A 15,625-nucleotide genomic window follows, 5' to 3' on the forward strand; every position below is an offset into this window, starting at 1 on the left:
GCAAGACTCCATCTCAAAAAAAAAAAAGAAGTTACCGGCTAATATTTGGCTGCACTGTATGGGTCCATGTTCCTTAAGCTTTTAAAATTTAAAGACAGAGAGATATCAATGTTAGGAGATTTTTAGTATTCCTTTTTTACGTAATAATCATATAAAATTTCCTTCAAAAAACAAATGCTCAAGGCCGGGTGCAGTAGCTTATGCCTGTAATCCCAGTACTTTGGGAGGCTGAGGAGGGTGGATTGCTTGAGCCCAGGAGTTCAAGACCAGCCTGGGCAACATAGCAAAACCCCATTTCTACAAAAAATATAAAATATTACCTGGGTGTGGTGGCACAGGCCTGTAATCCAGCTACTCTGGAGGCTGAGGCGGGAAAATCACCTTGTTGCAATGAGCCTGGGTAACAGAACAAGATCCTGTCTCAAAGGAATTAAAAGAAAAATAAAAAATGTTCAAAACAAAAATTACACAGCAACATATATAGTAACACTAAAATTTCATAATCTAGGCTGGGCGCGGTGGCTCATGCCTGTAATCCCAGCACTTCGGGAGGCCGAGGCGGGTGGATCAATCACCTGAGGTCAGGAGTTCAAGACCAGCCTTGCTAGCATGGCGAAACCCCTTCTCTACTAAGTAAATTACAAAAGAAAATTAGCCGGGTGTGGTGGCAGGCGCCTGTAATCCCAGCTGCTAGGGTGGCTGAGGCAGGAGAATCACTTGAACCCGGGAGGTGGAGGCTGCAGTGAGCTGAGGTCGTGCCACTGCACTCCAGCCTGGGCAACGAGAGTGAAACTCCCAAACTCTGTCTCAAAAAAAAAAAAAAAGTTATAATCTAGTCATGTCATAGCAGTGAAGAAATAACCGTGTATGTAATTCTTATTTGTACTTTTTTATAATTACAAAAGTAATTCTTTTTCAAAAAATAGGAAAATTCAGAGAAGCCCAAAGAGTAAAGTAAAAATCACCCATATCCCATCACCTGGCTATAACGATGTGAAGTCAAAGTTGGGGCCTCACATACGTAGTAGTTTGGTATACAGTTATAATAGTGATTTTCTTTTTCCTTTGTAAGAAAGCACTTCAAATTCAATTTCTTCTTACCATACTTTTCTGTCAAACAAAGCAAAACTGCTGGTCAGTGTAGAAGGGGGAAAAGCAACAAATGCATATGGTGGCTTATGAAGTATAACTTATTACATTAGGGAAGGAAATAAGTATTATTGCTGTTGTATTTCTGTTGGACTTGCTACTCATACAACTGGTTATCTAAGCCCAAACTCTATAATGTAAGGAAGTAATGAAAAAGTCTGCCTTTGAGAGCAGCGAATTCTTCAGTGTGATTCTGGCAGGGGAAGGAAGGGGGGAAGGGTTGTAAGAACCGGGGCCAAATTTCATCCTGGCAAGTTGCAGCTTTCTTCCTGAGCGTGGTTACTGGTCAAGGCACCAGGGCTCAGGAATGAGACAGACATTAGCTTGTTTTGGTTGGCACCTCTAGGATAGTTTTGTCTGCACACTGTGCCTCTGAGGAATGGCCTCTACAAAGGGTCAGGATGCCAAAATTCTTTAATCTTTCACTTTCATTTTTAAAAAGTCTGAATATCTCTCCATCTACTAGGAACCCACAGTGAGACCTTTTTTTTTTTTAAAGTCCAGAACTGCCTAGGCAGGAATCCATTTTGGTTGTTGTTGATTTTAGTGTTTTGTTCAAAGTCTCCTGTTTCTCTATGAATTCTCTTTCACACAAACTTGTTAGTGGCACTCAGTTTCCTCGGTAAACTTTTTGGTTTTTGTTTGCTGCTAGCATTTAAAAATCTATAGACAGGCAAAAAATCTCCTGCTGCTAAAAAACTGCGTGACCTTGGAAAAGTCACTTAACCTCTCTGGAGAAAGTTCAAGTTAGAGGGTCAGAGTAGTGGACTGGAGAGGATTTTAGAGATCAGCGTTCTGCCCTTCCTGTTTACAGATCTGTCATTCAGAGAGGGTGACTAACTGGCCAGAAGCCAAACAGCTTTCTTGAGGTTTTATTATTTTGATTTTTAAGGAAAGGAGTTCAATGAATTTGCAAATTAACTAAGCAGTGTTTGAAAAGAAAATGTGCAAGAGATACTTAAGTGTTAAAGGAAACTAGACATAAGACTAGAGATAAGATACTTTGTAACTATCCAAATTGGTTCGTAGGAAGCAAACATGAACTGTGTAAAATGTGGAGCATTTGATGCACCAAGAAATATTTACTGACTGCCCACTTGGAACTTGAAAGTTCAGTTGGGAACCAAGAAGATAATTATAATGTAATAAGTGCTCTGCCTGATTAAAAACTGCAGTGTTCTCATGAGAACTAGGAAAGGCATTCAGAAGGACATTCCTGACGTCTTCCTGTAAGAGGTCAAACGTAAGCTCAGATCTGAAGGAAAAACCAGAGGAAAGAATATCCCTAACGAGGAATCGATTGCACATGCAAACCCAGGGAACTTGATGGGTTGAATAACTAAAGGCAAAGTCAGGAGGATGTAGAATTCTGAGACGTGAACGGTGAGCAGGAACTCTTATCCTGAGGGCAGATTTGTAAACTGCAGACTGACAGGACCTGCTGGAGGGTTTCCCCTCTTCCTCTAAGTGTATGCAATAGTTTGGAAACAGAGAAAAGACAGACCCAGTGAGACTAAGTAGAAAAGTATTTCTCCAAATATTTTGACCTACAAAATGCATTTTCCCTGTTGCCCAGTACGCACACACAAACTGAAAGAAGTTTCCCAACAAGACTTAATTTTTCTACACAGGATGTACGCTGACATTTTCTACCTAACCTTTTGCATTTTCTAAATGGTGAAACTGCATGACTCATCTGATTTCACTACCCATTAAGTCACAACTCAGAGTTGGAGAAACCTTGGGTTAAGGAAGTTGCTGTGATACTCCAGAAGAGAACATTTCAAACTATAGGATCTGGGGAAGCAGAAAGATCCACAGAAGGATGTGGAATGATTCCAGAGGGATTTAAGAGATCGAAGAGGACCCAAAAGAGTGCTTACAGATAATGCCGAGTTTTGGCTTGAACTTGGGGCAGACAAAGGGATCGTGTACTGAGATAGGGAACCTTAAGTGAAAGATGAGGCGGGTAAAGATATCACCACTTGGGAAATGCCCAATTCTTTTGTGTGTGTGTGTTTCTGTAAACACAAATATGCTCCTTAATGTGAAGTACATCGCAAGAAAAACATGTAACTCCAGAAAATGCCCAAGTTTTATTAAAAGAAGAAGGGAAATGGCAGAAATGGAAAGAAGGGAATCAGTGGAGAGGGGTGGACTCTAGCACTTAGGCACAAGATTCCACTTGGACAGAACAGGCAAGCTTCAAATCCCAGAGGAAACAGACAGCCCGTATCAGACTCACCTGATGCTTTCCTGCAGCTGCTATGGGGCTTTTGTAAGCTGGGAATGGGTTAAGCATAGCCCCGGCTGTTCATTCAGCCACAATGTTGGCAGGAGTTAGCTTCTTTACACATAAAGTTGGCATCACATTTGGAATTCACAATCACTAGTTCACGAACGTCACAGGCATTTCTTAGGCACTTCTTATATAAATGGAAATACCATTAACTTTCTTCTTCATGCACGCTCTCTGACAGCATCGGGTCAAAGGGACTTTTTTCCTGCCTCTTTTCATAGCTTCCACCGTCCCCATCCTTCTTCTAAATCTTTAATTTTGCAAAGCCGTAGGGAGTGGTGGTAGCCTGTGGCGAGTTGAAGATTTTGAACAATAGGTGTTTCTGAGCCGAGTTTATTGAAAGGGTCTTGTCTGTGTCCTGGGGGAGATTGTAAATGAGATGTCAACAGGAGCTCTTTTGTGTGGATGGCATTCATCCTGAAAGAGAGGAATTCCCTTACTGTGCTAGTATTTCAAGTACATTTGTTGCTGCTTTTGCTAAAACTTTTTATCCAACTGCCAGAGCTAACAGCAATGAATGAGTCACTTGGTGTGATTGTAACTTCCTTCCCTCCTTAGCAAAGCAATGACTCAGTCATTTACATTTAGAAAGGAAGGCTCCTAAGAAGATTTCTTGGATTTTCATCAGCTTGAGCCTCTTTTCTTGACCATCACGTGGGCTTGATCTGTCAGCAATCCTGTTAACCCCGGTGAGGGGAGTTTAGCTGGGCTGTTTTTCTCTCTCCCTGGAAAACTTCTTGCTGTTTTGCTCGATTCTTTTTTAAATCCAAGGAGAAAGACAAACACAATTTCCTGCCTTAAGCCCTTTTCCTTTCTCTCTCCCGCCCCCTCCTTTTTTTTTTTTGTAAAGGACAGGCAATTTCAGTTTACTATAATTACCCTGGACTGAGGTTTGACTAACTCCACCTTCAGATGATAAGGCAACCGTTTTATTACCTCGCTGCCAGGTGCCTGAGGGTGACAAGACTTGCCTTTATCTGGTGACCTGACAAGGTTATCAGCAACTGCAAATGAGCTGAACCTCGGAGCAGGGGCCATCAAAATGCTTCCCTCCCCTCGATCCATTTCCCAACCCTTTATTGGTAATTCATTTCAATCCGAAGACTGGCTCTAGTTTCTGCAAGTTTTTCCGCATTCCTGCACCTTAGCTCTGTGGTCTTGTGTTGTCTCTGGAACACGGGCAGCCGCAACAGCAGTCTTAATTCTGAGCAGTCAGCTGCCCCCATGAGCCCAGAGCACAAGCATGAAGTCTCCACCACAGTCCAGCACACCACACGCAGGATATATTCGCGTCCTCTGGCTTAGTCGATTTGCAGTATTTATAGTTGCTTTTTCAGAGTTGATACTTAGTAACATCTTTGGCCTATGATGCTAGAAATCCCTCCAAAATAAAATCTATTGCTTGTACTTTCTATGGTTCCTTTTGAAAACTGGAATATAATCCACACCAGGAAGCAGTGCCGTGCTTGTTTGAGATAGTAAACATATCTACTGCTCGATCTATTTATACCTGCAGTTCATGAACTTACTTGTCTACCAACACAAGTTTCTTTCTTTTTCCCAGGCTGGAGTGCAGTGGCGCCATCTCGGCTCACTGCAAGCTCCGCCTCCCAGGTTCATACCATTCCCCTGCCTCAGCCTCCCTTAGTAGCTGAGAGAGTAGCTGGGACTACAGGCCCCCGCCACCACGCCCGGCAAATTTTTTGTATTTTTAGTAGAGGCGGGGTTTCACTGTGTTAGCCAGGATGGCCTCGATCTCCTGACCTCATGATCTGCCCGCCTCGGCCTCCCAAAGTGCTGGGATTACAGGCGTGAACCACTGTGCCCGGCCAACGCAAGTTTATTCTTTAATTCAAACTATGTTACTTGCACTGTCTCGGTTATCTGTTGGGTGGGAAATGTTGTATAAGAGCACACATTTTGGGAAATGGTTTCCAAAAAGTGTGTACTAGGCAGAGCTTGAATGAATGAAGAGAGAGCTTGCAAACACGCTTTTAGGCCAGTGTCCTGGGCAGCATCAAAGCAGAGCGGCACCCGGCTTGTACCTAGCACGGAGCTGCCCTCCTGTCAGTGCAAATTATAGTGGGGCAAGGTAAAGAATGTAGGTTTTATTTATTTATTTATTCATTCGAGGAGTCATCTCGCACTGTAGCCCAGGCTGGAGTGCAGTGGCGCGATCTCCACTCACTGCAACCTCCACCTCGCAGGTTCAAGCGATTCGCCTGCCTCAACCTCCTGAGTAGCTGGGATTACAGGCGCCCGCCACCACACCCAGCTGATTTTTTAATTATTATTATTTTTTGTTTTGAGACGGAGTCTCGCTCTGTCACCATGGCTGGAGTGCGGTGGTGTGATCTGGGCTCACTGCAACCTCCGCTTCCTGGGTTCAAGTGATTCTCCTGCCTCAGGCTCCCAAGTAGCTGGGATTACTGGGGCAGGCCACCATGCCTGGCTAATTTATTTGTATTTTTGGTAGATAATTAAGACGGGGTTTCACCATGTTGGTCAGGCTGGTCTCGAACTCCTGACCTCAAATGATCGGCCCACCTCGGCCTCCCAAAGCGCTGGGATTACAGGCATGAACCACCACGCCCAGCCATAGGCTTTATTTATTTTTCTTTCTGTGAAATCGAACTGCAGCCTGAGGATAGCAGATGGGAAAGGAGGGGTGGGGAAGAGAATGGAAAGATGAGTTAAAACACACACACACACACACACACACACACACACACACACACCCTTGCAAATGTGAAGTGCTCATCACACACACACATACACACACACACACACACACACCCCCTTGCAAATGTGAAGTGCTCATCTGTAAGACCGCATCAGATTACTCCATTCTGGGCTGGGCGCAGTGGCTCACACCTGTAAACCCAGCACTTTGGGGGGCCGAGGTGGGTGCATTGCTTGAGGTCAGGAGTTCGAGACCAGCCTGCAACATGGTGAAACCCCATCTCTACTAAAAATACAAAAAATAGCCGGCACGGTGGCAGGTGCCTGTAATCCCAGCTACTTGGGAGGCTGAGGTGGGAGAATTGCTTTAGCCCGGGAGGTGGAGGTTGCAGTGAGCTGAGATCACATGATTGCACTCCAGCCTGAGCCACAGGGTGAGACTCTGTCTCAAAAAAAAAAAAAAAAAAAAACAGATTACTCCATTCTGTAATGTATGTAGACATCATTCTACACTGTGGAAAGAAACAGTTAAAATCCCCTACTAGGGCCCTTATTATCATTATAATAAAAATGAATAAAAAGAATGCTTCTGGCTGAGTACGGTAGCTCATGCCTGTAATCCCAGCACTTTGGGAGGCTGAGGCAGGTAGATCACCTGAGGTCCGGGGTTTGAGACCAACCTGGCCAACATGGTGAAACCCCGTCTCTAATAATACAAAAATTAGCTGGGAGTGGTGGTACACACCTGTAATCCTAGCTACTTGGGAGGCTGAGACAGGAGAATTGCTTGAACCTGGGAGGTGGAGGTTGCAGTGAGCAGGGATTGTGTGTCATTGCACTCCAGCCTGGGCAACAAGAAGGAAACTCCGTCTCAAAAAAAACCCAAAAATAAACAAAAAGAATGTTTCTGAGTACAGTGTGTGAATCACACACATGGTGATGAACTAATGAACACCCAGAACTCCAACAGGAGACAATGTCACAAGTATTAACAAATCTGACCTTGACCCTGGGCAACACAGTGAGACCCCATCTTTACAAAAAGTTTTTAAAAAATTAGCTGGATGTGGTAGTGTGTGCTTGTGGTTCCAGCTGTTCCGGACGCTGAGGTGGGAGGATCGCTTGAGCCCGGGAGTTAGAGGATGCAGTGAGCCATGATCACGCCACTGCACTCCAGCCCAGGCAACAGAGCGAGACACCGTCTCTTAAAAAAAATAAAAATAAAAATAAAATAAAAATAAATAAATAAATAAAATTGGCCAGGGGTGGTGGCTCACGCCTGTAATCCCAACATTTTGGGAGGCCAAGGTCGGCGAATCACAAGGTCAAGAGATGGAGACCATCCTGGTCCACATGGTGAAACCCCATCTCTGCTAAAAATACAAAAATGAGCCGGACGTGGTGGCACCCTCCTGTAGTTCCAGCTATTCGGGAGGCTGAGGCAGGGGAACTGCTTGAACTCGGGAGGTGGACGTTGCAGTGAGCTGAGATCGCGCCACTGCACTCTAGCCTGACAACAGAGGGAGACTCCATCTCAAAAACAAAACAAAACAAAAAAAAACTCTGTCCTTGGAGCTGTCTTTTCCTTGAAGATGTGAAACCTTGCACACCTGTCACCACTCCAGTGCCACCCTCCACAGGTGGGCTTAGTTAGCACAGAGCTCCAGAAGCTGAGATGCCTCTGAGGTGGGAGTAGGATGGCATCCTTCTGCCACAATTCTAAAAGCCACTAGCCAAACTTGACCTTGGAACTATTTACAGTGCGGTGATGCCACCTCTCCCTGCAGACAAATTCAAGTACTCAATTAAGGGGCGTTCCCCAGACCTTGCCGGGCATGCCCAGATGAGCCTCCTTTTCATCCGCAAAATTGAGATCCTGACTTCCTATGCAGGGTTGTTTTTAATATAATGAGGCTATAGGTAAAGCGCCGGGCTTTATTAAACACTCAGCGAACGAGGAGGAGGATGGGGGTTGGTAGAGTAAATTGGTATAGATTTTAGTACTGGACTTCACAGGTTCCTAGGTCCGTAGATTGTTATTATTTAATTTTGGAAAATGACAAGTACCTAACAGAAAGATAGTATTTTAAATGCAGTCCTTGCTGGGCGCAGTGGCTCACGCCTGTAATCCCAACACTTAGGGAGGCTGAAGTGGGCAGATCACTTGAGGTCAGGAGTTCGAGACCAGCCTGGCCAACATGGTGAAACCCCATCTCTACCAAAAAGACAAACATTAGCCAGGTGTGGTGGCACACGCCTGTAGTCTCAGGTACTAAGGGGGCTGAGGCAGAAGGCTGCAGTGAGCCGAGATCATGCCACTGCACGCAGCCTAGGCAACAGAGCGAGACTCTGTTTCAAATAAATACATAAATATAGTCTTTAAGGGACACTTAAGGAGTAATGGAGGGGACTGGACGCAGTGGCTCACACCTGTAATCCCAGCACTTTGGGAGGCCAAGGCAGGCAGATCGCTTGAGGTCAGGAGTTCGAGACCAGCCTGGCTAACAAGGTAAAACCTCATCTCTACTAAAAATACAAAAATCAGCTGGGCGGGGTGGCATGCACCTATAATCCCAGCCACTAGGGAGGCTGAGTTAGGAGAATAGCTTGAACCTAGGAGGCAGAGGTTGCAGTGAGCCAAGATCGTGACACTGCACTCCAGCCTAGGTGACAGAGCCAGACTCCGTCTCAAAAAAAAAAAAAAAAAAGAGTAATGGAGGGGGGAAGAACCCTGGGGTCGCCTGGACAAGTTCATCTCTGGATCCATGTCCTTCTCTCTCAGTGACAAAGTTGGATAATGAATGAGGCATAATTTTGTTTTTTCTTTTTTGAGATGGAGTCCCGCGCCACCAACCGGGCTGGAGTGCAGTGGTGCGATCTCGGCTCACTGCAACCTCCGCCTGCCAGGCCCAACCAACTCTCCTGCCTCAGCCTCTCGAGCAGCTGGGACTACAGGCGTGCACCACCATGCCCAGCTAATTTTTGTATTTTTAGTAGAGACAGGGTTTCACTATGTTGGTTGGCCAGGATGGTCTTGATCTCTTGACCTCGTGATCTGCCCACCTCGGTCTCCCAAAGTGCTGGGATTATAGGCGTGATCACCGCGCCCGGCCCAAGGCATAATTTTTTTAAGCACTAACCCTGTTATCTGAGCATCAGTAAGGAGCTGGTATCCTTTCTGGACCAAGTGGACTGATGTAAAGAGTATTACACAGGTTAACCAGATACGTTTTTCTGTTTTTCCTTTGAAAATGGGGGTTTCGGGAGGGCAGAGAAAAGGAGGAGGATGAAAAATTAAGTGCCTAACTACACAGACCAGGGGGGCCTGCAGCCTCCCACACGCCTGCGTTCCAGATCCAGGTAATTATTCCTCATCGTGCTGACAGCAACGGGAAGGAATGGTGGATGCATTTTCTTTCTTCTTCACTTCCCCACGCATCCTGTTTTCCCAGGTTTGGAGATTTGAGCCGGCCTTGTGCAAAAGCTCCTGTGCCAGGTCAAGCCCTGACTCCAGGCCCTCTGTTCCTAGGGCGATGGCAGCAGTGGGCTGCTTTGGTGGAGGGTCAGCCTTTTCTCCAAAGTCCAGCAAGCCTGCCGGTGAACCAAGGTTACTGATTAATCCACACTGAAGTCTCGGTGAGGACTCGGCCTGACCGGACTGTCTTTAGATGGGACGGACTCTGGTTCATACACAGGCCACTCACTCTGCACAGCGCCCCCTGCACTTACTGAAGCAAGATGAATTGGCAGTAAGTGCGGGATACCCTGGTCCCATCTAGAAACAACCAGCTACTCCACAGGTCAGGGATGCTCAAGTGCTATTTATTCTGTTTACCAGACGTACAGCAGCAGGGCACGGAGTCTTCACAGCCTGTTGAGTCATGTGATTCCATGCCAGATTTTTCCTTTTATTCCTGTCTCCAAGGCCCCATTGTGCAGGTGCTACTAATTCTCATGAAATGATACTAGGAGGTAAAGAAAGTTCCCTGGCGCTCAGATATCCATCTGTGTGTGTGCAAGCAGACAGAGCACCGAAAAATAAGTAGAAGAATAACAAGGTTCCTAGTTCTGTGTGGGCTGAGCAAGAAAAAAAAAAAGAGAGAGAATAACGAGGAGTGAAAAGAACGAAGAAGAAAAACAGCTGCACAGGAAAAGGGCAGTGTCACAGGTGCCTCCCACGGTCCTTTTCCGAGGGCCCATAGGGGAGGCCAAGTGGGGAGAATGAGGGACATTAGGCGGACCAGGGGACCAGCTGGTGTCAGAGCATGGTAGAGGAGGATTTGGCCTGCTAGATCCATGCTGGCAGGATTGGCCAACATCAAACACGAGGGGGCTCTGGTGACACATGACACTGCACCATCAGAGATCACAGCGAATGGCTTTGCTGAGGTGTCCACTTTACTCCTGCCCCGATCACCTCCCTTTCCTGATTATTAGTCCCTTTTTTTTCTCCAGGAAGTCTCTTCTCATCCCTGTTCATGCCTTCATGTAACAAGCATTTACCACACTAGTACCGTAAGGCGCGCCGTGTGCTGTGGTTACATCCGTGGATCAGACAGACAACAGTGCCTGATCTTGTAATTCTTCCATCCTTTAACTAATTCCTTTCTCTCAGTCTGGCCAGAAAAAAAAAAAAAAGGTTCTCCTAACAGAGAATATAGGAACAGGATGCTGAAAAGTGACTTCCGACAAGAAATGAAAGCTGGTTGATGAAAGATTTAAAAGAAAAATGTCGCCGGGCGCGGTGGCTCACGCCTGTAATCCCAGCACTTTGGGAGGCCGAGGCGGGTGGATCACGAGGTCAGGAGATCGAGACCATCCTGGCTAACACGGTGAAACCCCGTCTCTACTAAAAATACAAAAAATTAGCCGGGCGTAGTGGTGCGCGCCTGTAGTCCCAGCTACTTGGAGGCTGAGGCAGAATGGCGTGAACCCGGGAGGCGGAGCTTGCAGTGAGCGGAGATCGTGCACTCCAGCCTGGGCGACAAAGTGAGACTCCGTCTCAAAGTCTCAAAAAAAAAAAAAAAAAAAGAAAAATGTCAGGTCGGGCTTGGTGGCTCAAGCCTGTAATCCCAGCACTTTGGGAGGCTGAGGTGGACAGATCATCTAAGATCAGGAGTTCAAGATGAGCCTGCACCACATGGTGAAACCCCGTCTCTATTAAAAATATAAAAATTAGCTGGGAGTGGCCGGGCGCGATCACTCGCACCTGTAGTCCCAGCATTTTGGGAGGCCAAGACAGGCAGATCAGCTGAGGTCGGGAGTTCGAGACCAGCCTGACCAACATGGAGAAACCTCATCTCTACTAAAAATACAAAAAATTAATTGGGGTGGTGGCATGTGCCTGCAATCCCAGCTACTCGGGAGGCTGAGGCAGGAGAATCACTTGAACCAGGGAGGCAGAGGTTGCGGTGAGCTGAGATCGCGCCATTGCCCTCCAGCCTGGGCAACAAGAGGGAAACTCTGTCTCAAAAAAAAAAAAAAAAAAAATAGCTGGGTGTGGTGGTGGGCACCTGTAATCCCAGCTACTCGAGAGGCTGAGGCAGGAGAATCGTTTGAACCTGGGAGGTGGAGGTTGCAGGGAGCCGAGATCGCACCACTGCACTCCAGCCTGGGTGACAGAGTAATACTCGGGCTCAAAACAAAAGAAACGAAAGATGTCCTTCCCTGCTCCTGGCACTCTCCCGGCCCTAGCCTCCTGGGCATGCTATCTCTCAACAAGACCCAGTCTGCCCCAACCTGAGGTGTTGCTAGACCAGCTGCCCAAACAGGAAACTTTATATAATTCCGTAACCCTGACCTTAAGTCCTGAATCTTCCCCTTCTGTAAACAGGCCATTCAACCCAGGAAGACCTGCAGACCTGGCTGGGACACATTTTGAAAAACACACACATTGTTAAAAATGTTGAAAAAGTCCCTAGGTCTAAGAGGAAGTGATCTGTCTGACTCGACAGTAGAAATCACTTCATATAAAGTAATGGAACAAATGGAAATTTAATCCTAACAGATGTAAGTGCCAGGGCAGTCACTTGTCTACACGGATGACTTGACTGCACCTGTTGGAAAGGCTGGGAAAATGAGCCGTGAAATCCTGATCACATTCCCTACTGGAAGCAACACTCCTGCCTTGCAAATTAGTAAGCCTGACGTTCTCAACATCCTGACTTCAACGTGTGCCCTAGTTCTGTGCAGGCTGTGACTCACCTTAGCTACTGGGCAAATGATTCTTACTCAGAGCCCTGGGTTTCTCATCTTTAGTGTTAAGTGATCTAAGCACATACTAGCCAAATGTCTACCTTTTTTTTTTTTTTTTTTTTTCCCCTCATGCCTGTTTCCCAGTCTGTGTCCTTTCAAGATATTCCTTTGAAATGAGTGATTTCAGGCAAGAACTGGATTTACATATGGTAGCCTTCGACTTCCTACTTAACTGCCAAACTTCAATCAAAGTCCAGATTAGAAGTTTTAGACCTCAGCCTCTGGCCCTGGGCCTTCTGAAATGACCTTCCTCCAAACACCATTTAATTTCTGCTAATTTAGTTAATGAATGGAACTTTCTGAAGAGAGCACTTACTTTGATCTGAACCCCTTTCCTAGTTTCCAGTTAACATAGCCAGAGGGAGACAGAACGGGTGCCCTATCCTCAACGGTGCCCTCTCCTCCTGCGGGTGCCCTCTCCTCCTGCGGGTGCCCTCTCCTCCTGCGGGTGCCCTCTCCTCAACGGTGCCCTCTCCTCCTGCGAGGCTGGAGCAGCTCCCTGCTGTAGTTATTCCTCTAAAACAGAGAGACTGCAGAAAGCAGTTCCCAAAAGGAAGAAGGCCGGTTACAAATACTGCCGTTGGCATTTTCATGGGTGCTTCCCCCCCACATAGAGATGAAAGCGTTGAGGTGGGGCTTCGAGGCACACTCTCTGGGTAGCTGGGCCTGCAGTCTGGAAATCCTAAGTAATCCTCGCAAATAGGCTAACTGGAAGCCAGCAATGCAAATGAGCAGTGCTTCTGGCCTGCGAGAAAAGTGTCTGCATTCAAAGTACACCTTCAGATAAAAATGGAAAATGCCAGTCCCACCCTGCAGGAACCCTCAGTTTCTGGGCTGTTTATCCTCACTGCCATCCACCCTACGCTTGGCTGTGACTAGGATGTGAAGAAAGAGATTGGGTGGAAAGAGGCTACCGCAGTGCTTGCTCTGTTTAACTCACCACCTTAAAAAACATGGCCTTGGCTGCTGCTTTAAAACAACAGCGACGAAAATCCCCAGCCCCGACCCAGAGATTTAACCCTGCAGCTAAGGTGAAGTTTTTGTTAAGGTGGTAAGGTAAAAAAGCAAGCCATTCTTAGCCTTGACTTCCACTCTTTATGCTTTTCGGAAGACAAGTCCAGCGAAGACCTCCACCCCTTCCAAAGAGCGACTTACCTCGTAGCTGATCCACAGATTGCAAAGTACGGATGTGATGTTCCAGGCTTGGCCACAAGGGGACACTCGAGAGTAGGACTGCCCGCGTCAATGCTTTGTTTTTTACTCACTTTTGGTTGGGAGGGAGGGTGTGGGAGTGGTGGGGGAGATGCTGGCTTTAAAAAAAGTCCATTTGTTCCCTGAAATTGTGCCACTTGCCCTTTTATAAGTCAAAGGTTGCCACGTTACCTGTTGCCAGGTTCCTGAGAGTGCTTGGGGAAAATGTGCGCGAGAGAGGCACAGCACAGTCCTTCGGCTTGGTATGTTTCAAGCTCTTTGGACTGGGCTGGCGCTGACATTTGCAGGGCAGCTGCTGTGGATTGCCTGCGCATTGTTTGGTCGTAGTTCTAACAGAGGAGTGGCTGCGTCTGACATCATTTCCAGGCATGAAGTGCCTGGGGCTTTTTTTTTTTTTTTTTCTTTCTTTCTTTAATGACTCTAACTTTCTGATCCCTCCCTGCCTGGATTTTTGTACAGTAGATGCACTGTGCAAAACAGCCTCCACTCAGGAAGCCCAAGTTTTGTAGCAACTTGTTAAAACAACTTGGGTGCTTTTTAAAAAAAATAAAGTTGTGACTCTGAAACAAACCTTTCCATTCTTCCTCCTTTCTGAGAACAATGTTGCGTTTGATTAGCAGCGCAGCCAGTGCTTTCTGAAAGATCTGCTCTCCCCAGAAGAGGCGGCTGCTATCAGTTGAATAGATCTCTAAGCCAGACATGCCGAGGCTTGGGGCATTTGTCTGGCGTTAGGAAGTGTCTGGAATACTAGTAACTACCAACTGGCGTGTCTTATGACTACAGGAATTATTACACTACCCTCCATCTCATTCACATCCCGTCTCCTCCCCTTACACACACACAAGCATACTTTTTTCTACTTTAAAAAAAAGTTGCGTAAGTCATCTTGTGGTTTCCGTGGAGGATGTGACTGGGAGAGAAGACTGTGGGATACCTTGTGTCTCCCAGAGGGGGGCCGGGAATCATGGTGTATGCCCCACCCCAACAGCCTCTGATCTTTGCCTTCTCACCACTGACCGCCACACTTTGGGTGGCCTGTAAATGTGAAGCTGTAAATATTTTGAAATAAGGTAGTGATTTTTCCATGTGCATTTTGTTTTGTGGCATTTCTCTCCTTCTGCTGTCTTTTAAAAGTTGCAACTGTGGGCCAGGCGTGGTGGCTCAAGCCTGTAATCCCAGCACTTTGGGAGGCCGAGACGGGCAGATCATGAGGTCAGGAGATGGAGACCATCCTGGCTAACACGGTGAAACCCCGTCTCTACTAAAAAACACAAAAAACTAGCCGGGCGAGGTGGCGGCGGGCGCCTGTAGTCCCAGCTACTCGGGAGGCTGAGGCAGGAGAATGGCGTGAACCCGGGAGGCGGAGCTTGCAGTGAGCCGAGATCCGGCCACTGCACTCCAGCCTGGGCGACAGTGCCAGACTCTGTCTCAAAAAAAAAAGGTTGCAACTGTGCACCCCTTGTTGACCACTCCAAATTCATTCATTCACTGAAACTTTGGTGAGTTCCTGCAGAGTGAGGAGGGCTGTACACAAAGGAGTCTCTCGTGGAAAGCATGGTGCTTTAGTGGACAGGGTGTTTAATAGAGTGTGTTTACTGGGGGGGTGAGAGGAGGGTGCCGGGATAAACAGAGGTGGTTTGAGTTAATGGTAAGATGGGATTTGGAGCCCTGAGTACTCTTAACTCTGTCACTGAATCTGTAGATGAGTTAAAGATGTCCGTTGCCTGCTCTGAGCCTTAATATTTTCATCAGTGAAATGGGGATAGTGGGATCTTTCACATATGTGAGATCATGTCTATTTTTTTTCTTTTCTTTTCTTTTTTTTTTTTTGAGGCAGAGTCTTGCTCTGTCACCAAGGCTGGAGTGCAGTGGCACAGTCATGGCTCATTGCAGCCTCCACCTCCCAAGCTCAAGTGATCCTCCCACCTCAGCCTACTGAGTAGCTGGGACTTCAGGTGTACACCATCATGACCAGCTAGTTGTTGTTTTGGGGTTTTTTTAAAGACAAGGTCTCACTGTGTTACCCAT

General features: G+C 46.8%; 1 protein-coding gene and 1 long non-coding RNA gene across 9 annotated transcripts in view; one reads left to right on the top strand and one right to left on the bottom strand.

Moving 5' to 3' along the window:
* Window positions 1–15,625, top strand: part of DLGAP1 (DLG associated protein 1) — a 960,906-nt gene that overhangs the window by 849,919 nt on the left and 95,362 nt on the right. The gene's annotated exons all lie outside the window — the stretch shown is intronic.
* On the bottom strand, window positions 9,932–13,918 carry LOC112611450. Its single transcript, XR_003116658.1, has 3 exons — window positions 13,769–13,918; window positions 13,541–13,605; window positions 9,932–10,746 (listed from the first exon to the last, which is right to left on the bottom strand). It is a non-coding gene; the product is annotated as an uncharacterized LOC112611450 (long non-coding RNA).

The sequence above is a fragment of the Theropithecus gelada genome, chromosome 18 (genome assembly GCF_003255815.1).
Source record: "Theropithecus gelada isolate Dixy chromosome 18, Tgel_1.0, whole genome shotgun sequence".
NCBI lineage: Eukaryota > Metazoa > Chordata > Mammalia > Primates > Cercopithecidae > Theropithecus > Theropithecus gelada.